Source organism: Gymnoscopelus braueri (genome assembly GCF_963280865.1).
Source record: "Gymnoscopelus braueri genome assembly, chromosome: 22".
NCBI lineage: Eukaryota > Metazoa > Chordata > Actinopteri > Myctophiformes > Myctophidae > Gymnoscopelus > Gymnoscopelus braueri.
Genome location: NC_137624.1, coordinates 47180205 through 47204169, shown reverse-complemented (window position 1 = coordinate 47204169; position 23965 = coordinate 47180205).

Below are 23965 nucleotides of genomic sequence, written 5' to 3'. Positions count from 1 at the left end.
CGGCAGAGCGAATAATGGGAGGCGAGCTCCCAGCGCTCCAGGAACTGTACAAAAAGCAGTGCGTGGTCAAAGCCAAGCGCATCATCAAGGACAAGCACCACCCAGGTCACAAACTGTTCAAACCCCTACAACGACCACGACCGGGCAAGGGGCTCTACCGCAGTATCAAGAGTTCCACCACCAGGTTCTGGTGCAGTTTTAATCCGGCTGCTGTCAGGATGCTGAATGAGGCATAAGCCTTGTTCAGCAGCCTGACAACAGGCGGTACTGTCCAGCTGGTCGCAGACTTTTCTGGCTCTTCCTGAACACACCTGTGGATTATACCAGGGACAAATGACTTGGACTTAGCTCCCCCTCGGACATACCTGTGGACTACACCAGGTACAAATGACTTTTTGTTGCACTCCCTCATGGACTACTTGCGGATTATACTAGGGTCAGTCCACCCTAGGTGGACACGCACTGACCTTTTGCACCTTAATCCCATGTATAACACACTGACTTTTTTGTCTTTTTTTATTGTGCTCTTTTTTCTCTAAGCACCTTAACGTCCATAAGTATATCATGCACAGTATAAGTATATCCTGCACAGTATACATACATTGCTGCTATGCTCAGGCACCTTAGTTTTTTGTTATCTCAGGTACTTTGTAAATATGTAGATAACTTGTCTGGCCTTCTGTTGTTCTCTTGTTTTGATCTCCTTCCCACCTGCCCCCCACCCCTCTTCTTCTTCCCCCCCCCCCCCTCTTCTTTCTATGGAAATTAACGTTGCGATGGGAACGATGTACAAAAACGAATTTCACCCACTTTTTTACCTTGTAAACCTGTGATGTGACAATAAACCTGATTCTGATTCTGATTATCCAAATAATTGTTCAGACATTGAAAACCACAGCGCACCGAAACATCACACAAAGGGTTAATTCATATTGTATGTTGAAACATACCTGTCAAGAACTTGGACACAGTCCTTAATGTCCTTCCCTCCAATACGGGAAAGTTGCAGCACCTGTTGGAATAAGTCCATGAAAAATACCCCAGAGGAACATAAAAAGTGTACATCTTATAGTGGGTTATGCTGATCATTACTTCCAGACTCTTGTAAAGCCTACCAGGGTATTAAAAGCTTGGACATCACTGAGGAGTTGTTCCTCTCTCTGGAAGTCCTCCATGTTCTCCATTCTCTCAACATGACTGACCGCTGAAGAGGCAGGTAAAATGCTATCTGACATTATAGACACCACCCTACAATGATACAAAACACTGCTATGATTGAAGAGCAGTTTTTGTGTCCTGATAGGAGAGGAGACAAGGACAGAGAAACAGTAAAGGAAGAAAGGAGAGAAAGGGCAGAAGAGAGAAGGGTTGCAAATTAAAAGTGTCCCCCAGTTTTCTTGGCCAGTGTCCTGTCTTCATTGAAATAGCTCAGAACTTACCTGGTGTTGGCAATGGGAATGCCCATGTTTACAAAGTGATATTTTTGCATTAAAACTTTCCAAGACAGATGACTATACATTAGATGAGAAATAATAAATCTGTCATATTGTAACAATTAGGGGTGCAAGATACTACTTTTTTTTTATTTTAATTTTTTTTTTTTTTATCCCACGATTTTGTAACCCTATTTTTTACACCCAGTGCCAATTGTCTACGTAATCCTGGGCAATACCTTCCCTCTGCCAACCTAGGGAGGCCAGGGCCGAGCTCATGCCTCCTTCAATGCATGAGAGCCAACTGACCTTCTTGTCACCTGACAGGGGAGAGTTTCCCTGGTTGGACGTAGCGCGTGGAAGGAACACGTTATTCCAACCAGTTCCTTTCCCCTCCATCAGCTGACTGATCTGGATCTGTCAACCTGACCGTGTCCCTCGACCCATCACTGTCCAGAGCCTGGAAAAGACAAAGAATGTGCTTAGATTCCAAATATTGATTTGTAAAGAAAAAGGTGACTGTTTAAGTGATATTTATACTCACTAGGTGTGGACGTGTCTCTGCTCCTAGGTGCTGGGCTTGCATGTCGAGAGCCAGGAAAAGACAAAGAATGTGCTTAGATTCCAAATATCAATTTGTAAACAAAAAGGTAAATGTTTAAATGTGATGCATACTCACTGTGTGTAGCCATTTCCCTCAGCACATCCCACCGGGCGAGGCAAGCCTGAAACACATTGAGCCTGTAACTACTTACTCACTGCTTGTGAATTAGGTATGGTAATCATTTCTTTAGTATATACAACATGTAACACCTTGTACTGAATATACTTTAAATGTATTGGTGCAATGGAGAAAGTGAATACTCACAGGGTGTAGACATTTCTCTACTCCGAGGTGCTACACTTGCATGTCGGGAGCCTGGAAAAGACAAAGAATGTTCTTAGATACCAAATATTGATTTGTAAACAAAAGGTGACTGCTTAAATGTGATGCATACTCACTGTGTGTAGACATTTCCCTGTGCCGAGACCCCTCCGCATGCTCCAACTCGATAGACATGGTGTCCACCACGACATCCACCAGGCCATCCAGGGCTTGATTTTCAGAGTCTGAAACGTAACAATCAGCTTGTAACTTATTTCATGTTGTGTGTACCCAATACATCATTATCATATTTCATAAATTGACATCAATACTCAATATTGTTGTCCTGGCTGGACTGCAACTTCCTTGGTGCAATAGGAAAGGAGGGCTTCTATACGGCTGCAATATAAAGTAAAAATAAACATATCCATATCAAAAATAGACAGCCCTATTAAAGCATTTGATTGTCATTTTTGCCATTGGACTTGATTATAGAAAAAAAGTTACCCATCATGCTCGCCTCCCCCGGATCATCATCACATTCTGTTAAAGTACAAAACGTGATATAAAACATGAATGGTCTACAATGTGAGGCCCAGTTTCTGTTAACACATTTCATATTTAGAAATGAGTTAATAGAAATTAATTAGAACTTACTTGAGAAACATATGAACTCTAAATCAGTCATCATCTTGTCTTTTAACATTCCTCTTCCTCCTCTGCTTGGCTGGTCAGGTTTTAGTTGTCACATTCACGAGCTTTAACTAGAAGTTATACAATTCAGCTGTAAACATTGAACAATTTTTACTTGAATTATTGAGTAAATGATCCAAAACAAAACAAACCTGTCATCTTTATCTTGACTAACTGGAACGTCAGCCAGTCCTCCTGGGGGTCCTTTCTCATCTTGTAAGCTTGTGTTTGTTTGGCATTTGGCCATCTAATGGTTCCCTAACCCCTGTCGATCCAATTATTAGGAATTGTACCCTCCGTCTCCTTTCCATCCTCCAACCACACATCCCTGGCATATATGACCTGAAAAAGACAGCACAAACATGTGCAATATAAGAAAATAAATTACATGAACCATAGTCAATAAATCACCGGACAAGTGGTCATCTTAGTAGAGGGAAAAGAACTGGAGGGGGCCACATTGAAAATGCTACGATTCTCATTAGAAGCGACATGGAGGGATAAGAACAGAAATGACTACATTAGAGTATAAGCCCAAGTTAGAAGGTTAGACGATAAAGCAAGAGAGGTGGATAAAGCGAGAGGTGAGGTAGAGATGGTTTATCTGCGGCGGAGGGAGGTGACATTGGGAGAAGGATGCTGCAACACAAGACAAATAGCAGATTTAGGGTGTGCCGAGAGAGACATGCAGGTGATGATCGAGAAAGGTGCAGCCGTGATGGGAACTAGCTGAAAGAAAAATTAAATGTAACCTTTAATATTGCTGTTCCAGAACATGGCGAAGGGGTATGAGGACATAACCACCGGTTTCTTGTGGGAGCCAAGCCACCTTGCGAAAACAGATCTGTTTCACGCAGTAGCACATTTTTCATCCTACCCTGACCATTTCCTGTGCACACTATATTTAGAAATTTGGAGCTGCATGGCTGGTCAAATAATGGTGACGTGTGGCGCTGATGCAAAATCTCACAAGCTAAAGTCCCATCTGCATTCTTCTGTCTAACAAAAGCAAATCTGTCATCTCGCAAGTGAAAACAACTGTCTTTTTCTTTAACAGTAACAAATACTCTAGAATTCTTTTTGCTAGTGTTCAATTCTGAATGCTCAATTTCTGACTAGTGCCTGGTGACTTGTTCCAGAGGACTTCTACCACTCCTCACATGTTTCTTGATCTGTTGCAGGTAATTTTCAAAAGGAAAACAGGAAACGTCATTTAACAAACAGTTGAAGTGGGCAAATGGCTCACATCTTCATGGAGATGAATTAGTCCATGTAAATTGTATATAGGAAAGGTCTTGCCATAGAGGTGAGCACTACACTTGACAAAGTGTTTAATTAGTTCATAGTGGAGGTAAGCATTCCGAGTCATCTCATCTGACTCCAGCATTATCGACATGGCTACTGTCAATGACAAGAAATGTTTGTATCTTTCAGGGGACAGCGCTTTTCTTAATACCACAGGTCCTGTGTAGAGCAAAAATGCCTTAATTCAGTGGCCTTCCACCTACATAGATCGTGTAAACCCCGGGGTTGACGAGCAAACTCACTTGGCATCTTCCCTCTCAGTGCAATTAGTTGTTGGGATATTGCATCCTTTTGCCTCACAGATAAACGACAAATCTTTGGGCCACGGGTCAAGTACATTAACCTGCGTCTAACTACGCCCAAGCCGACCACATGCATGTAATCCAACACAAGGAATTTGCAACCAGTTTGGTTGCTGTACTCTACTCTAGAAAAAGCTTCGTCTGTTCGAGAAGCGCAGTCCTGTTTACTGAAAACCATTCTTCTCTCAACATGAACACCTCTGACTATACATATTTGACAACTCTGATAGGAATTATGATTCTTAATCCATACGACCACACTGGAACAGTCTTCGGAAGTTTCAGGTGCCTACTCCTGTGTTGATCTCGGGAAGGAAGGAAGAAAAAAGAAAGAAATAAAGACATTTAAAAAAAAGCTCATTAGATTGCTCATAAAATAATAATATGATCATAAGTACCACATTCTGATTTGACTGGAAGGAGGGTTAAATATCCAGTAATAGTTTTGTTTTTATAATGCACTTCCTGCTTGTCTGTCATTGTCAAGAGACACATATATTGTTATGCAATGAATACTGTAGGCTACTGATAGGCCTGCACTGGGATTATGTTGGCATGAACACAGAATAAACACATTTCATTTGATTAAGAAAACAGAACAAATCTAGTTCTTAAATCCAGCCCAAGAGTGAGTGTTCAAGCGTGCCACATTCCACCAATCTCTAGCGGTTCCATGCAGCACATTTCGTAATGTGGCAAGCAGTTCGTCATCCGCTAGAGGATTGAGAGCAAGGAAATCGCGACACCTCTCAAGGTAAAGGAGGGGATCAGAACTGTCATCCTTCTTCCCAAAAGTAGGAAATTCCCATTTAATTGGCCGTACAGGGCGTCTAAACCCATCTGTATGAGCAGACGTATGAGTAGGAGAGCCAGAAGGAATTGCAGAGGTGGTGGGTGAAGGACTAAGGAAGCCATGAGTTTTAGGACCAGGAAGCATAGTGGACTGCATCCGGGAGGTCTGGGCTGTCTCCAGTTGTTTGGAGAAGACAGTCTTTTTCTCAGTAGTAGACACCACAGAAGCTGTGTGCAGTGACGTTTGCCTGAGTGTGGTCATGTCGACCGACATGTCCCTTATCATTTAACCGCATTGTGAAAGCTCCATCTGTAAATGGTCTACTGACTTAATCAAAAGGAGTAGTGGTTGCATTTACTTCCTGAAGAAGCGCTTGGTGGTGGTTCTGTAAGCGCCACTGAACGGCAGTGGTGAGTTGTGTTCTATGGTAATCAAACTGTTTGTCCATATTAGTTATTTCATCTTTTCCCTTCTCATTGAGTTGTGTTCATTTGTTAGACAGTGCGTCCATGGCATTTTTAAGCTCCTTTATTTGTCCTTCCTGTTCAACTCTGAGCTGTTTGATTTCATCGAGGAGGAGTGTTTGAAGTGTTTGCTGACTTTCATGCAGACTGTTTACATCATCTTGAATTTGGAGTAATAGCCATGAAGGTGTGAAAGTAGGTGGAGGTTGCCTGTGTCCAGGTGGCGGATTGCGGTGTTCAGGTAAATTAATGAGGTCCATGTCAACTATGGTATGACTGGTTAGCCTTCCTTTCTCCTGCACATCCACAGGGATCTGACCATCCCCAGATTGATTCAAAATAACCGGTTCCACATTGCTTTCATCCTCAGACTCAGTTTCACTTGGTGCATTGGTGACTGGGGTTTCCATGTTGGCTCCATTGATTGATTGACTGACTGGGTTTGGCTCTGGGTTATCCAGGTTGGCTCCATTGATTGATTGACTGGGTTTGGCTCTGGGTTTTCCGGTTTAGCTCTGGGTTTTCCAGGTTGGCTCCATTGATTGATTGATTGATTGATTGGGTTTGGCTCTGGTTTTTCCATGTTGGCTCCATTGATTGGTTGATTGACTGGGTTTGGCTCTGGGTTTTCCAGGTTGGCTCCATTGATTGATTGGGTTTGGCTCTGGGTTTTCCGGTTTGGCTCTGGGTTTTCCAGGTTGGCTCCATTGATTGATTGATTGATTGGGTTTGGCTCTGGGTTTTCCATTTTGGCTCCATTGATTTGTTGATTGCCTTGGCTTTGGTCTGAGCTTTCCATGTTTGGTTTTATTATTCTCAATATTTTATTGGTCCCATCTGGGGTGCCACTTTTATATGTAAGTCCTTTGTGTGGTTTTCAAACAACCACACAAAGGTGGTTGTGTGAATAGTTACGTACACATCATGACTGTGAATGTAGCCCTTTATTTATCTTACCTCTTGCACTTTACTGTGATGATGATGATGATGATGAATCAAGCACTTTATCTCTTTATCTCTTGCACTTTACTGTGGTGATGATGATGGTGATGATGATTAAACAAGCACTTTATGCCGGCACTTTATAATTCCCTTTTTATCTCTTGTGATGATGATAATGATGATGATGAAACAAGCACTTTATCTCTTTATCTCTTGCACTTTACTGTGATGATGACGGTGATGATGATGAAACAAGCACTTTATGCCGGCACTTTATAATTCCTTTTTTATTTCTTGCACTAGATGCGCCCAGACCTATGTTTTTATGCTATGGTGTTTCATGTCTGCTGTTGTCCTGTACTGTCTGTATGTGTTAAACCACTACTCTGGCTGTAAACCCAATTGCCCTTCTGGGACATTAATAAACTTGAACCTTGACTGAAATGTGTGATTTACACACACACAGACAGAAAAACAGAAAGAAAGAAAGGACAAGAAAAAAGATGATACAGATCATTTGTGGTGCAGTTGAGTCACAAAATATCCCTACGCAGATTTAACAGAACTGATGATTTACGTACACATCATGACTTGATTTACACACATATAGTGTGTGTGTGTGTGTGTGTGTGTGTGTGTGTGTGTGTGTGTGTGTGTTCGCGCACACACACACACTTTGGTAGAGGTTTGGATTGTGTAGTTACCTTGCCAAGACTCCAAAGGTCATTGCAGATCAACAGCGAGACAAAATTTATAATATATTTCAAACATAAACAAACAGATATTACATATATTACAATATACTACAAACAGAAGTGAGACTCAGTCGTTTTCTTCTCCTCGTCTCAGGTCCCAAATCAAAGAGACCGGCCTCCGAAGGCGGTCTGTACAGGACACAGAGGTGATTATGTGATCGGCAGTCTGCTTAATCATACTTTGCAGTCTGTCAAGCCCAAACTCTAGGAGGAGTAGCGCGGCAAAATAATGTTCATCTTGAAAGAAAGAATAATAAAGTCGGAAGATTACTATAGTCTACTATAGTCCACACTAATAAACACAGATCATTTGTGGTGCAGTTGATTAGTTACAAAATATCCGTAGACAGATTTAACAGAACTGATGATTTACGTATACATCATAACTTGCCTGGTGTACAGCCTTGTCGTGATGATGGGTTCGCTCATCGGCGTAGGGAACAGTTGCTCCATCCATCACAAGATGCCCCTGCCCAGTCCAGCTCATCTCACTAACGCCTAGTATGTTGAGGCGATAATCTCTCATCGTCTTCAGCACCTGGTCCATACGACCACACTGGAACAGTGTTCAGACGTTTCAGGTACCTACTCCTGTGTAGGCCTTGGTGTTGAAGATCTCGGTAAAGAAAGAAAGACAGAAAGAAAAGAAAGGAAAGAAGATCATACAGATCATATGTGGTGCAGTTGTTAGTTACAAAATATCCCTAGGCATATTTAACAGAACTGATGATTTACGTACACATCATGACTTGATTTACACATATATAGTATGTATGTGTATGTGTGTGTGTGTGTGTGTGTGTGTGTGTGTGTGTGTGTGTGTGTGCACGCGCTCAAGACTCAGGCATCTTATTCTTTCGTGTATCATCATCAGATGTCCAGCTCAATGACGTGCAGCCACACCCTCGTCTCAGGTCCCACATCAAAGAGACCGTTCTCCGATGGTGGTCTGTACAGGACACAGAGGTGATTATGTGATCGGCAGTCTGCTTAAGCATACTGTGCTGTCTGTCAGGCCCAAACTATGGGAGGAGTAGCGCGGCAAAATAAAGTTTATCTAGAAAGAAAAGAATGATAAAGTCGGAAGATTACTATAGTCTACTATAGTCTACACTAATGAATACAGATCATTTGTGGTACAGTTGATTAGTTACAAAATATCCGTAGACAGATTTAACATAACTGATGATTTACGTACACATCATAACTTACTGTGTGTGTGTGTGTGTACAGCCTTGCCGCGATGATGCGTTCGCTCATCGACGTAGGGAACAGTTGCTCCATCCATCACAAGATGCCCCTGCCCAGTCCAGCTCATCTCACTAACGCCTAGTATGTCGAGGCGATAATCTCTCGTCGTCTTCAGCACCTGGTCCATACGACCATACTGGAACAGTGTTCAGACGTTTCAGGTGCCTACTCCTGTGTTGGCCTTGGTGTTGAAGATCTAGGGAAAGAAGGAAAGAAAGAAAGACAGATGGAAAGAAAAGAAAAGAAAGAAGATCATACAGATTATTTGTGGTGCAGTTGATTAGTTACAAAATATCCCTAGGCAGATTTAACAGATCTGATGATTTACGCACACATCATGACTTGATTTACACATATATAGTGTGTGTGTGTGTGTGTGTGTGTGTGTGTGTGTGTGTGTGTGTGTGTGTGTGTGTGTGTGTGTGTGTGTGTGGGGGTGTGTGTGCACGCGCTCAAGGCTCAGGCATCTTCTTCTTTCGTGTATCATCAGATGTCCAGCTCAATGACGTGCAGCCACCCCCTTGTCTCAGGTCCCACATCAAAGAGATCGGCCTCCGATGGTGGTCTGTACAGGACACAGAGGTGATTATGTGATCGGCAGTCTGCTTAAGCATACTTTGCAGTCTTTCACGCCGAAACTCTAGGAGGAGTAGCACGACAAAATAAAGTTTATCTAGGAAGAAAGAATAATAAAAAAATCAGAAGATTATTATAGTCTACTATAGTCCACACTAATAAATACAGATCATTTTGTGGTGCAGTTGATTAGTTACAAACTATCCGTAGACAGATTTAACAGAACTGACGATTTACGTACACATCATAACTTACAGCCTGGTGTACAGCCTGGCCGCGATGATTGGTTCACTCATCGGCGTAGGGAACAGTTGCTCCATCTATCATAACGTGCCCCTGCCCAGTCCAGCTCATCTCACTAACGCCTAGTATGTCGAGGCGATAATCTCTCATCGTCTTCAGCACCTGGTCCATACGACCACACTGGAACAGTGTTCAGACGTTTCAGGTACCTACTCCTGTGTAGATCTAGGGAAAGAAAGGAAGAAAAAATAAAAAGGAAAGAAAAGAAAATATGAAGAAAAAGATCATACAGATCATTTGTGGTGCAGTTGAGTTACTAAATATCCGTAGGCAGATTTAACAGAACTGATGATTCACGTACACATCATGACTTGATTTACACACAAATAGTGTCTAAATCTGTGTGTGTGTGTGTGTGTGTGTGTGTGTGTGTGTGTGTGTGTGTGTGTGTGTGTGTGTGTGTGTGTGTGTGTGTTAGCGCACACACACAAACACTTTGGTAGAGGTTTGGATTGTGTAGTTACATTGCCGTGATTTCACTCCAAAAGGTCACTGCAGATCAACAGCGAGACAAAATAAAATATATATTACAAACATAAACAAACAGATATTACATATATTACAATATATTACAAACAGAAGTGAGACTCAGGCATCTTCTTCTTTTCATGTATCATCATCAGATGTCCACCTCAATGACGTGCATCCAGGCCCTCGTCTCAGGTCCCACATCAAAGAGACCGGCCTCCGATGGTGGTCTGTATAGGACACAGAGGTGATCGGCAGTCTGTATAAGCATACTGTGCTGTCTGTCGGGCCCAAACTGTGGGAGGAGTAACGTGGCAAAATAAAGTTTATCTAGAAAGAAAGAGTTAGAATAAAGTCGGAAGATTACTATAGTCTGGTTGCCCTGTTAGGGCAGCCACACTAATAAACACATATCATTTGTGGTGCAGTTGATTAGTTACAACATATCCGTAGAAAGATTTAACAGAACTCATGATTTACGTACAAATCATAACTTACAGCCTGGTGTATAGCCATGCCGTGATGGTGCGTTCGCTCATCGGCGTAGGAAACAGTTGCTCCATCCATCACATCTCACTAACGCCTAGTATGTCGAGGCGATAATCTCTCATCGTCTTCAGCACCTGGTCCATACCACCACACTGTATGAGTCTTCGGAAGTTTCAGGTGCCTACTCCTGTGTTGGCCTTGGTGATGAAGATCTCAGGAAGGAAGGAAGGAAGAAAAAGAAAAAAAGAAAAGACATTTAAAAAAATGCTCATTAGATTGCTCATAAAATAATATGATCATAAGTACCACATTCTGATTTGACTGGAAGGAGGGTTAAATATCCAGTAATAGTTTTGTTTTTATAATGCACTTTCTGCTTGTCTGTCATTGTCAATAGACATATATTGTTATGCATTGAATACTGTAGGCTACTGATAGCCCTGCATTGGGATTATGTTGGCATGAACACAGAATAAACACAGATCATTTGATCAAGAAAACAGAATAAAACTAGTTCTCAAATCCAGCCCAAGAGTGAGTGTTCAAGCGTGCAGTAGACTGCATCCGGGAGGTCTGGGCTGTCTCCAGTTGTTTGGAGAAGACAGCCTGTTTCTCAGTAGTAGACACCACAGAATCTCTGTGCAGTGACGTTTGCCTGAGTGTGGTCATGTCGACCGACATGTCCCTTAATATTTTACCGCATTGTGAAAGCTCCATCTGTAAATGGTCTACTGACTTAATCAAAGGAGTAGTGGTTACATTTACTTCCTGAAGAAGCGCTTGGTGGTTCTGTAAGCGTCACTGAACGGCAGTGGTGAGTTGTGTTCTATGGTAATCAAACTGTTTGTCCATATAATTAGTTATCTAATCTTTTCCCTTCTCATTGAGTTGTGTTAATTTGTTATACAGTGCGTCCATGGCATTTTTAAGCTCCTTTGTTTGTACTTCCTGTTCAACTCTGAGCTGTTTGATTTGATCGAGGAGTTTTTGAAGTGTTTGCTGACTTTTATGCAGACTGTTTACATCATCTTGAATTTGGAGTAATAGCCATGAAGGTGTGAAAGTAGGCGGAGGTTGCCTGTGTCCAGGTGGCGGATTGCGGTGTTCAGGTAAATTAATGAGGTCCATGTCAACTATGGTATGACTGGTTAGCCTTCCTTTCTCCTGCACATCCACAGGGATCTGACCATCCCCAGATTGATTCAAAATAACCGGTTCCACATTGCTTTCATCCTCAGACTCAGTTTCACTTGGTGCATTGGTGACTGGGGTTTCCATGTTGGCTCCATTGATTGATTGACTGACTGGGTTTGGCTCTGGGTTATCCAGGTTGGCTCCATTGATTGATTGACTGGGTTTGGCTCTGGGTTTTCCGGTTTGGCTCCATAGATTGATTGATTGATTGGGTTTGGCTCTGGTTTTTCCATGTTGGCTCCATTGATTGGTTGATTGACTGGGTTTGGCTCTGGGTTTTCCAGGTTGGCTCCATTGATTGATTGGGTTTGGCTCTGGGTTTTCCATGTTGGCTCCATTGATTGGTTGATTGACTGGGTTTGGCTCTGGGTTTTCCATGTTGGCTCCATTGATTGATTGGGTTTGGCTCTGGGTTTTCCATGTTAGCTCCATTGATTGGTTGATTGCCTTGGCTTTGGTCTGAGCTTTCCATGTTTGGTTTTATTATTCTCAATGTTTTATTGGTCCGATCTGGGGTGCCACTTTTATATGTAAGTCCTTTGTGTGGTTTTCAAACAACCACACAAAAGGTGGTTGTGTGAATAGTTACGTACACATCATGACTGAAATGTGTGATTTACACACACAGACAGAAAAACAGAAAGAAAGAAAGGAAAATAAAATAAAAAAGATGATAGAGATCATTTGTGGTGCAGTTGAGTCACAAAATATCCCTAGGCAGATTTAACAGAACTGATGATTTACGTACACATCATGACTTGATTTACACATATATACTGTAGTGTGTGTGTGTGTGTGTGTGTGTGTGTGTGTGTGTGTGTGTGTGTGTACGCACTCAAGAGTCAGGCATCTTATTCTTTCGTGTATCATCATCAGATGTCCAGCTCAATGACGTGCAGCCACGCCCTTGTCTCAGGTCCCACATCAAAGAGACCGGCCTCCGATGGTGGTCTGTACAGGACACAGAGGCTATTATGTGATCGGCAGTCTGCTTAAGAATACTTTGCAGTCTTTCAGGCCCAAACTCTAGGAGGAGGAGCGCGGCAAAATAAAGTTTATCTAGGAAGAAAGAATAATAAAAAAATCAGAAGATTATTATAGTCTACTATAGTCCACACTAATAAATACAGATCATTTTGTGGTGCAGTTGAATAGTTACAAACTATCCGTAGACAGATTTAACAGAACTGATGATTTACGTACACATCATAACTTACAGCCTGGTGTACAGCCTTTCCGTTATGATGCGTTCGGTCATCGGCGTAGGGAACAGTTGCTCCATCTATCATAACGTGCCCCTGCCCAGTCCAGCTCATCTCACTAACGCCTAGTATGTCGAGGCGATAATCTCTCATCGTCTTCAGCACCTGGTCCATACGACCACACTGGAACAGTGTTCAGACGTTTCAGGTGCCTACTCCTGTGTTGGCCTTGGTGTTGAAGATCTAGGGAAAGAAAGAAAGGAAGAAAGAATAAAAAGGAAAGAAAATATGAAGAAAAAGATCATACAGATCATTTGTGGTGCAGTTGAGTTACTAAATATCCGTAGGCAGATTTAACAGAACTGATGATTCACGTACACATCATGACTTGATTTACACACACATAGTGTCTAAATCTGTGTGTGTGTGTGTGTGTGTGTGTGTGTGTGTGTGTGTGTGTGTGTGTGTGTGTGTGTGTTAGCGCACACACACACACACACTTTGGTAGAGGTTTGGATTGTGTAGTTACCTTGCCATGATTTCACTCCAAAGGTCACTGCAGATCAACAGCGAGACAAAATAAAATATATATTACAAACATAAACAAACAGATATTACATATATTACAATATATTACAAACAGAAGTGAGACTCAGGCATCTTCTTCTTTTCATGTATCATCATCAGATGTCCACCTCAATGACGTGCAGCCAGGCCCTCGTCTCAGGTCCCACATCAAAGAGACCGGCCTCCGATGGTGGTCTGTATAGGACACAGAGGTGATTAAGTGATCGGCAGTCTGCTTAAGAATACTGTGCTGTCTGTCGGGCCCAAACTGTGGGAGGAGTAGCGTGGCAAAATAAAGTTTATCTAGAAAGAAAGAGTTAGAATAAAGTCGGAAGATTACTATAGTCTGGTTGCCCTGTTAGGGCAGCCACACTAATAAACACAGATCATTTGTGGTGCAGTTGATTAGTTACAACATATCCGTAGAAAGATTTAACAGAACTCATGATTTACGTACAAATCATAACTTACAGCCTAGTGTACAGCCATGCCGTGATGGTGCGTTCGCTCATCGGCGTAGGAAACAGTTGCTCCATCCATCACATCTCACTAACGCCTAGTATGTCGAGGCGATAATCTCTCATCGTCTTCAGCACCTGGTCCATACGACCACACTGTATGAGTCTTCGGAAGTTTCAGGTGCCTACTCCTGTGTTGGCCTTGGTGATGAAGATCTCAGGAAGGAAGGAAGGAAGGAAGAAAAAGAAAAAAGAAAAGACATTAAAAAAAAAAGCTCATTAGATTGCTCATAAAATAATATCCACATCCACCACATTCTGATTTGACTGGAAGGAGGGTTAAATATCCAGTAATAGTTTTGTTTTTATAATGCACTTTCTGCTTGTCTGTCATTGTCAAGAGACATATATTGTTATGCATTGAGTACTGTAGGCTACTGATAGGCCTGCGTTGGGATTATGTTGGCATGAACACAGAATAAACACAGATCATTTGATCAAGAAAACAGAACAAAACTAGTTCTCAAATCCAGCCCAAGAGTGAGTGTTCAAGCGTGCAGTAGACTGCATCCGGGAGGTCTGGGCTGTCTCCAGTTGTTTGGAGAAGACAGCCTGTTTCTCAGTAGTAGACACCACAGAAGCTGTGTGCAGTGACGTTTGCCTGAGTGTGGTCATGTCGACCGACATGTCCCTTAACATTTTACCGCATTGTGAAAGCTCCATCTTTAAAAGGTCTACTGACTTAATCAAAGGAGTAGTGGTTACATTTACTTCCTGAAGAAGTGCATGGTGGTTCTGTAAGCGTCACTGAACGGCAGTGGTGAGTTGTGTTCTATGGTAATCAAACAGTTTGTCCATATAATTAGTTATTTCATCTTTTCCCTTCTCATTGAGTTGTGTTCATTTGTTATACAGTGCGTCCATGGCATTTTTAAGCTCCTTTGTTTGTCCTTCCTGTTAAACTCTGAGCTGTTTGATTTGATCGAGGAGTTTTTGAAGTGTTTGCTGACTTTTATGCAGACTGTTTACATCATCTTGAATTTGGAGTAATAGCCATGAAGGTGTGAAAGTAGGCGGAGGTTGCCTGTGTCCAGGTGGCGGATTGCGGTGTTCAGGTAAATTAATGAGGTCCATGTCAACTATGGTATGACTGGTTAGCGTTACTTCCTCCTGCACATCCACAGGGATCTGACAATCTCCAGATTGATTCAAAATAACCGGTTCCACATTGCTTTCATCCTCAGAATCAGTTTCAGTTTCACTTGGTGCATTGGTGACTGGGGTTTCCATGTTGGCTCCATTGATTGGTTGACTGGGTTTGGCTCTGGGTTTTCCATGTTGGCTCCATTGATTGATTGACTGGGTTTGGCTCTGGGTTTTCCATGTTAGCTCCATTGATTGGTTGATTGACTGGGTTTGGCTCTGGGTTTTCCAGGTTGGCTCCATTGATTGATTGATTGACTGGGTTTGGCTCTGGGTTTTCCAGGTTCAGTCGTTTTCTTCTTTTGTGTATCATCATCAGATGTCCAGCTCAATGACATGCAGCCACGCCCTCGTTTCAGGTCCCACATCAAAGAGACCGGCCTCCGAAGATGGTCTGTACAGGACACAGAGGTAATTATGTGATCGTCAGTCTGCTTAAGCATACGTTGCAGTCTGTCAGGCCCAAATTCTAGGAGGAGTAGCGCTGCAAAATAAAGTTTATCTAGAAAGAAAGAAGAATAATACAGTCGGAAGATTACTATAGTCTACTATAGTCCACACTAATAAACACAGATCATTTGTGGTGCAGTTGATTAGTTACAAAATATCCATAGACAGATTTAACAGAACTGATGATTTACATACACACACATCATAACTTACAGCCTGGTGTACATTCTTGTGATGATGTGTTCGCTCATCGGCGAAAGCAAAAATCTTCAGCCATACTTCTCCCTATACCAACACTCCTGGTCTGTCAAATCCACCTCATTCTCTCTACCCTAAATGACCTCCATCACGTCCACATGGACATCTTGGCAGCCTACCTTCGTAGGTAGAGGCAGGTCGTTCCAGAGCGTGGGACGGGGAGAGGCAGGTCGTTCCAGAGCATTGGGGGGGCAGCAGCAAAGGCGCGGCCACCCCTGGTCTTTTTGCTAGTCTTTGGAACGACCAGTAACGACTGATCGGCAAGATCTCAGATCCCTGGCTGGGGTTTAATGGTTCCAGGAGCTCAGCGAGGAGTGGAGTGGAGCTTTACTAGACCGTCTAAAGATTTAAAAGCCAATAAAAGTACCTTAAAATCTAGTGAAGTGAGGCAATACGTTTACTTTATACATATACTGTATCCTGTCACAACTAGGGATGGGAAGATAATCGTTATTAAAAACGCTCACAATGATCGTATCGCAAGCTTTTGTTGAGCTGCAAATTCAGTACCACTTAAACCCTCTATAGTAACGGACCTGTAAAGATAGCATTTGTTACGCTCTTATTTCACTTTACACAGATCGATTCGCCAAAAATAGCAGATCTAGAAGAATTGTGCGCTTGTAGATCGGCTATTTTGGGCTAACGTTCCCCCCAGATTAGGGATGCTGGGGGTTCAGGTGGTTTAACAAAAGTGGCATTAAGTCTTAAGCTTTTGATTATCTTGGAGAGCTGACAGATATTCAACCACAGTGCCACTAGGGGGCGTGAACAAAGTAACTCAACATTATTTGTCATTTGTATTTTCAATTGCTTCTAAAAACTGATGAAATATTGACTCTCAACAAATGCTATTGTGCAGCTATAGAGGCATTTACATTTATCATAAAATATTTTCACGAGGGAAGTCAGGATGGTCGAGGGAAGTATAGCAAAGCTAATAAAAAGGAGAGGAAAACAAGTTGGAGAAACATTTTCACAAAATAACATGTATTAGATGACTCTGTATCAACAGCATTCCTTCAATAGTTCACCTGTAAACATCATAGGAGCGTCATCAGAGTCACATCAAAAGCCTCAGGGGGGATGAAGGCTAGAGTGCCTTCTTTGTCACCTTTGCCCGCAGTCTCCAAAACACCGTAGACACCGTAGAAAAGCCAAAATCTGCTATCTATTGAAAGGAAGAGACCAGTAATTTTAAGCATTTATGCTTTTATTTCAGCAGGACAGTGAAGAGACTCAGTCAGGGCAAAGATGTGGCAATTTGTAACACGGCCTGTTAATACTTGACTACATTAAGTGTGACAGTAATAGTGTTCATTTTCAATGAAAACAATTATAATATAAAAAGATTAAATTGTTTGTTTTTTTACGTGTTTTTTATTCAGTAGAATGGGACATCACCTTGGGATACCATCTTGGATTTGAATCAGTGGTTAATTCCACTGATTCAGTCCCATTCTTTGAGCCCTAAAACCTGGGGTTAGACACCGAAACCACATTTCTAGGTTGAATAGTAATTGATATAGAGCAATTTTAAGCTCCCGGCAGCCATCTTGGACAGCATCTTGAAAATGATCACATTTTGGTGGCAGTAGCATATAGAGAATTGCATTTCTACCGAATTTGTACCGTTTGGCTTTTGTGAGCCCCCCAGACAGTTTTTAAGTTGCTTGATTCAGTATTTAGATATTTGATATTCATTTTACCAGACACGACCCCTTCCAATACAAACCCATTATAACTTCAAACTCCATTTTAAACATGTTAGATTCATCAAAAACAACCGTCCTTGGTTCTGGTGACTCATCCTGTCCTCCTAATACGCGAGGAGGCCGTGTTTTTTCATTTATTTTATTTAATATCTTTTATTGTAATTTTTTTTTTCATTTTCCTTGTTTTTTTTGTTGAAAAAACACGGTCTCCTCACGTATTAGAAGGACAATATCAGTCACCAGAACCAAGTACAGGTGTTTCCGATTAATCTAACATGGTTATAATGGGTTCGTATAGGAAGGGGCTGTGTCTGATCAAATTAATATCAAATATCGAAATACTGAATCAAGCAACTTCAGGGTGCTCCCAAAAGCCTGAGTATACGATACATAAAAAACTAGAAAAAGTGCTCCTCGGAGCACAGGTCTCCGCCAGGTCAGGTAGGTTATTGTGGCCTCCTGGTGGCGCTATAATAGGCCAATGTTTAAAGGGTACCATTTGTTCTTAGGCCTTGCACGGCAATCGGACACTGCATTCATGGTTTGAGGCATTTTGTGCAACATTTTTTTTTGCTAAATTAGACCTGCTGGTGGCGCTATAACAGGCCAATGTTAAAAGGGTGGCATTTTTTCCTCAACATAGAGTGAATGTGCGTGTTGTTGTGTGTTGAATGTGCATTTTGTTCAAAACAAGCCACTACTGCAAACTTTAGATGTCAATCTTAGCCAATGAGGATGGAATATGAAAAATCAAACACATCCGTCTTGATCACATGACTATGGAGATCATGTGTACCGATTTGCGTGAAATTTGGATAAAATCGGAAGGAGTAATATAAAGAAATGTGTTTGACATAAGTCGGCCTCCTGGTGGCGCTATAAAAGGCAGATGGGAAAAATGCAGGGCAAAGGTTTTTCCTTGACCTCTAGGGCAGTGTCTATCAACCTTTTTTGTGCCAAGGCACACCTGGCATAGCCAAAAAATCCCAGGGCACACCTAGAAATACGGTATATATATATATAGAAAAAAAGCAAATGCAAACAAATATTTCTGTTTTTGCATTATTCAGACATGCAAACTTTCAGCTTCCACTAGCCGTTTTTAATCCAAATAGGGCAATAATGTGACACCTGACCCGAAAAAAACAGCATGTTGTCACCCTTTTCACCTCGGGGCTGTTTGCATGCCTGATTATTATTATTGTTTAAAAAAAAAAAAAAAAAAAAAAAAAAAAACTTTTTTTTTTTTTTTTATTATATTTTTTCAAACCTTCTTCAAACGGCGCGGCACACCTCAGCAGTAGCCCCGGCCCAAAATTGGGACGTTTGCCAGGGTTGATATACACTGCTCTAGGGAGTGCGCATACAAAGTTTTACACAGATCGGTGCAGTTATAGGTAAAAACATGAATCGGCCTGTTATAGCGCCACCATGAGGCTGATTTGAAAATTTTCAAGTGGCATTTCTTCCCCGGCATAGTGGAAATATGCGTGCAAAATTTCACCGAAATTGCATGCTGTGTTCATGATTTGAGGCATTTTGTTGAAAATGGAGCACTCCTGCAAACTTTGGAAGCCATTTTTAGCCAATCAGGATGGAATATGAAAAATCTGAAAGACAGGTTTTGTTTAATGACTATAGAGATACTGTGTACCGATTTGCGAGATTTTTGGACAAAATCTGTAGGAGTACTGTCAAAAAATATGTTTTGCACAAATCGGCCTCCTGGTGGCGCTATAAAAGGCCCATGTGAAAAATTTGGGGCAGAAGTTCGGAATTGGCATCCAGGGAGTGTGTGTGCACAGTTTTGCTGCGATCAAGCCAACGGTGGCGGAGATTAGCTGGTGACAGACGGACGGACGGACGGACGGACGGAAGGACGGACACACGGACGGAGGGTAAAACATACTCTTTCGGCCTGGCAGAGACAAAAAGAAAGTGAGATATCCCTTTAAATGTCTCCAAAGAGTAAACTTTCCCAAAAGTAATCCAAAAGTATTGTAAGCTCTTCTATTTTCCAAGAATCCAATAATCCGCAAAGTCAGCAAATAAAAAGGCAATGCATTGCATAAAAAGGAAAAATATATTCCTCACCCAACCTTCAAGTCAGGAGGCCACATGGGTTCCTTTGTCCAAAAGCTCTGACTGGCTTCAGAGATAAACCCTCAGAAATGTTCCTCCACCAAACTTCTCTCCTTCCAGATCCATAAGTTCTCCGGCCACACTACTCAGTGGTTTAGTTTAGGCTTACAAGAGTCTCTTTCTCAAACACCAACAAACACTCTTTTTCAAAACCTAAAATGGAACCCCCGGCCGCCTCACTTCCTGTTCTTTTATAGCCGTTCCTGATACCTCACTTCCTGTGGAATTCTTTCTGCTTTTTCCCCACAGCGCCCCCTATGAGTGAACCATGTCAACAGAAAATGAATCATAATGGCCATAATCACCTTACACAAAACAATTTTTTTTTTTCCATACACTACATTTAGGTGTTAAATATTAAACCATATTTTAACCAATGTATTCCCCTGTTATCACCAAGTATGTTATGTTTCTTGTGTATCTTTTTCTTTCAATACTCATCATACCTGGACAGGAAATACATTATTTCACATTTTATAAACCATTGTACCCAGTCACATTTATGCAATTACGACACATTGTGAGCTTGTAGATCTGCTATTTTTGTAAGGATTTTAAACTTTTGAAAAGTTGTGAAAAGGGACACTCTGCATAATGACCACTTTCTACTTTTGATACATTTCGATAATACTTCTGTACTTTTATTCACGTAAATTTTGAATTCCCGACTTTTACTTGTAACAGAGTATTTCTACATGATGGTATTGATACTTTTACTTAAGTAAAACAATTTGGTACTTTTTCCACCACTGCTGTTAAGGTAAAAACATCAGTAATCAGTAGTGTAGTGCCCCTGTATTTACGTATTGAGCGAGGTGGTAGATGCAGAAACATAACAAACAAACAAAAACACAGTGGGCCATGCATGCTAGCTGGGAGAGAATAGAATCACAAACACACGAGGAACAGGGGGATATAAATACACAAGAACTAATTACACACAGGTGAACTCAACTGGACAATCACCAACTGGGATAGGGTGGAGGACTAAGAGCACACAGGTGGAAAAACTGCCCAATCACAGGCCTGGTGAGACAAGACAGGTACAGATCAGCAACAGAGGAAACCAGGAGACACTAGATACTACAAAATAAAAGCTACACAAGTGTAAAGTAAAACTAACTGCAACTAAAGCCAAATTCCAATACCGAAAATCTCGGCGACTCGCTCACTCCTTGGTCACTCCGACTTCGAACCGGAAGTAGTCAGGTTCCAATTGTTCATTTGCTTCTTGGAGGAGGCGAGTGGAGTCGAGTGGAAGAGGCGAGGAGGCTCTCCGCTTCCGCATTGAGCGAGTGTACATGAAGTGTATTACTTTAGTTTTTGTTGTTGCAGTACAGCATATGTAGGTAGTGTATAGTTGTAAGGTTGTAAGGTGAAAAACCTTAAATGAAAAATAACTGTAAATACGATGCACATGAAATAAATGCTAATTAACATGCTTTACATATTTTTTTAACACTTGTGAATATTGTTACTTTCTTACTTGTCTTTTTATGCATTGGGTTTTTAAACAGTTTTTTTGTATGCAGTCTCATATGAAATGCAAATATAATAGACTGAATTTTAGCAGCATTTAACCCGTTTCTATCAATCTACATTTCTCAATAAACAAATCACATTCGTTTTTAAATCAACGATCGATTCATGTTGCTTTAACTTGAGGACATCAAACAAACAAATGACAATGAACTTGAACGCACGTTCTAACGTGCTCCCCAAACGGCAGGTTTTATGACTCTTAAACAAACAAACAGTTTGTCTCTCACCGGCTGCCTCTCCAGCTCTTTATGTCTGCTGCTGCTCTGATGTGTTCTGCTGCTGCTTTGATGTGTTCTGCTGCTGCTTTGATGTGTTCTGCTGCTGCTCTGATGTGTTCTGCTGCTGCTTTGATGTGTTCTGCTGCTGCTTTGATGTGTTCTGCTGCTGCTCTGATGTGTTCTGCTGCTGCTTTGATGTGTTCTGCTGCTGCTCTGATGTGTTCTGCTGCTGCTTTGATGTGTTCTGCTGCTGCTTTGATGTGTTCTGCTGCTGCTTTGATGTGTTCTGCTGCTGCTTTGATGTGTTCTGCTGCTGCTTTGATGTGTTCTGCTGCTGCTCTGATGTGTTCTGCTGCTGCTCTGATGTGTTCTGCTGCTGCTCTGATGTGTTCTGCTGCTGCTTTGATGTGTTCTGCTGCTGCTCTGATGTGTTCTGCTGCTGCTTTGATGTGTTCTGCTGCTGCTTTGATGTGTTCTGCTGCTGCTCTGATGTGTTCTGCTGCTGCTTTGATGTGTTCTGCTGCTGCTCTGATGTGTTCTGCTGCTGCTCTGATGTGTTCTGCTGCTGCTTTGATGTGTTCTGCTGCTGCTCTGATGTGTTCTGCTGCTGCTTTGATGTGTTCTGCTGCTGCTTTGATGTGTTCTGCTGCTGCTCTGATGTGTTTTGCTGCTGCTTTGATGTGTTCTGCTGCTGCTCTGATGTGTTCTGCTGCTGCTTTGATGTGTTCTGCTGCTGCTTTGATGTGTTCTGCTGCTGCTTTGATGTGTTCTGCTGCTGCTCTGGTGTGTTCTGCTGCTGCTTTGATGTGTTCTGCTGCTGCTTTGATGTGTTATGCTGCTGCTTTGATGTGTTCTGCTGCTGCTTTGATGTGTTCTGCTGCTGCTCTGATGTGTTCTGCTGCTGCTTTGATGTGTTCTGCTGCTGCTTTGATGTGTTCTGCTGCTGCTCTGATGTGTTCTGCTGCTGCTCTGATGTGTTCTGCTGCTGCTTTGATGTGTTCTGCTGCTGCTTTGATGTGTTCTGCTGCTGCTCTGATGTGTTCTGCTGCTGCTTTGATGTGTTCTGCTGCTGCTTTGATGTGTTCTGCTGCTGCTCTGATGTGTTCTGCTGCTGCTCTGATGTGTTCTGCTGCTGCTTTGATGTGTTCTGCTGCTGCTTTGATGTGTTCTGCTGCTGCTTTGATGTGTTCTGCTGCTGCTCTGATGTGTTCTGCTGCTGCTCTGATGTGTTCTGCTGCTGCTCTGATGTGTTCTGCTGCTGCTTTGATGTGTTCTGCTGCTGCTCTGATGTGTTCTGCTGCTGCTTTGATGTGTTCTGCTGCTGCTTTGATGTGTTCTGCTGCTGCTCTGATGTGTTCTGCTGCTGCTCTGATGTGTTCTGCTGCTGCTCTGATGTGTTCTGCTGCTGCTCTGATGTGTTCTGCTGCTGCTTTGATGTGTTCTGCTGCTGCTTTGATGTGTTCTGCTGCTGCTCTGATGTGTTCTGCTGCTGCTCTGATGTGTTCTGCTGCTGCTCTGATGTGTTCTGCTGCTGCATTGATGTGTTCTGCTGCTGCTTTGATGTGTTCTGCTGCTGCTTTGGTGTGTTCTGCTGCTGCTCTGGTGTGTTCTGCTGCTGCTTTGATGTGTTCTGCTGCTGCTTTGATGTGTTCTGCTGCTGCTTTGATGTGTTCTGCTGCTGCTCTGGTGTGTTCTGCTGCTGCTTTGATGTGTTCTGCTGCTGCTTTGATGTGTTCTGCTGCTGCTTTGATGTGTTCTGCTGCTGCTCTGATGTGTTCTGCTGCTGCTTTGATGTGTTCTGCTGCTGCTTTGATGTGTTCTGCTGCTGCTCTGATGTGTTCTGCTGCTGCTTTGATGTGTTCTGCTGCTGCTCTGATGTGTTCTGCTGCTGCTCTGATGTGTTCTGCTGCTGCTTTGATGTGTTCTGCTGCTGCTTTGGTGTGTTCTGCTGCTGCTCTGATGTGTTCTGCTGCTGCTCTGATGTGTTCTGCTGCTGCTCTGGTGTGTTCTGCTGCTGCTTTGATGTGTTCTGCTGCTGCTTTGATGTGTTCTGCTGCTGCTCTGATGTGTTCTGCTGCTGCTCTGATGTGTTCTGCTGCTGCTCTGATGTGTTCTGCTGCTGCTTTGATGTGTTCTGCTGCTGCTCTGATGTGTTCTGCTGCTGCTTTGATGTGTTCTGCTGCTGCTTTGATGTGTTCTGCTGCTGCTTTGATGTGTTCTGCTGCTGCTCTGATGTGTTCTGCTGCTGCTTTGATGTGTTCTGCTGCTGCTTTGATGTGTTCTGCTGCTGCTCTGATGTGTTCTGCTGCTGCTCTGGTGTGTTCTGCTGCTGCTTTGATGTGTTCTGCTGCTGCTCTGATGTGTTCTGCTGGTGCTC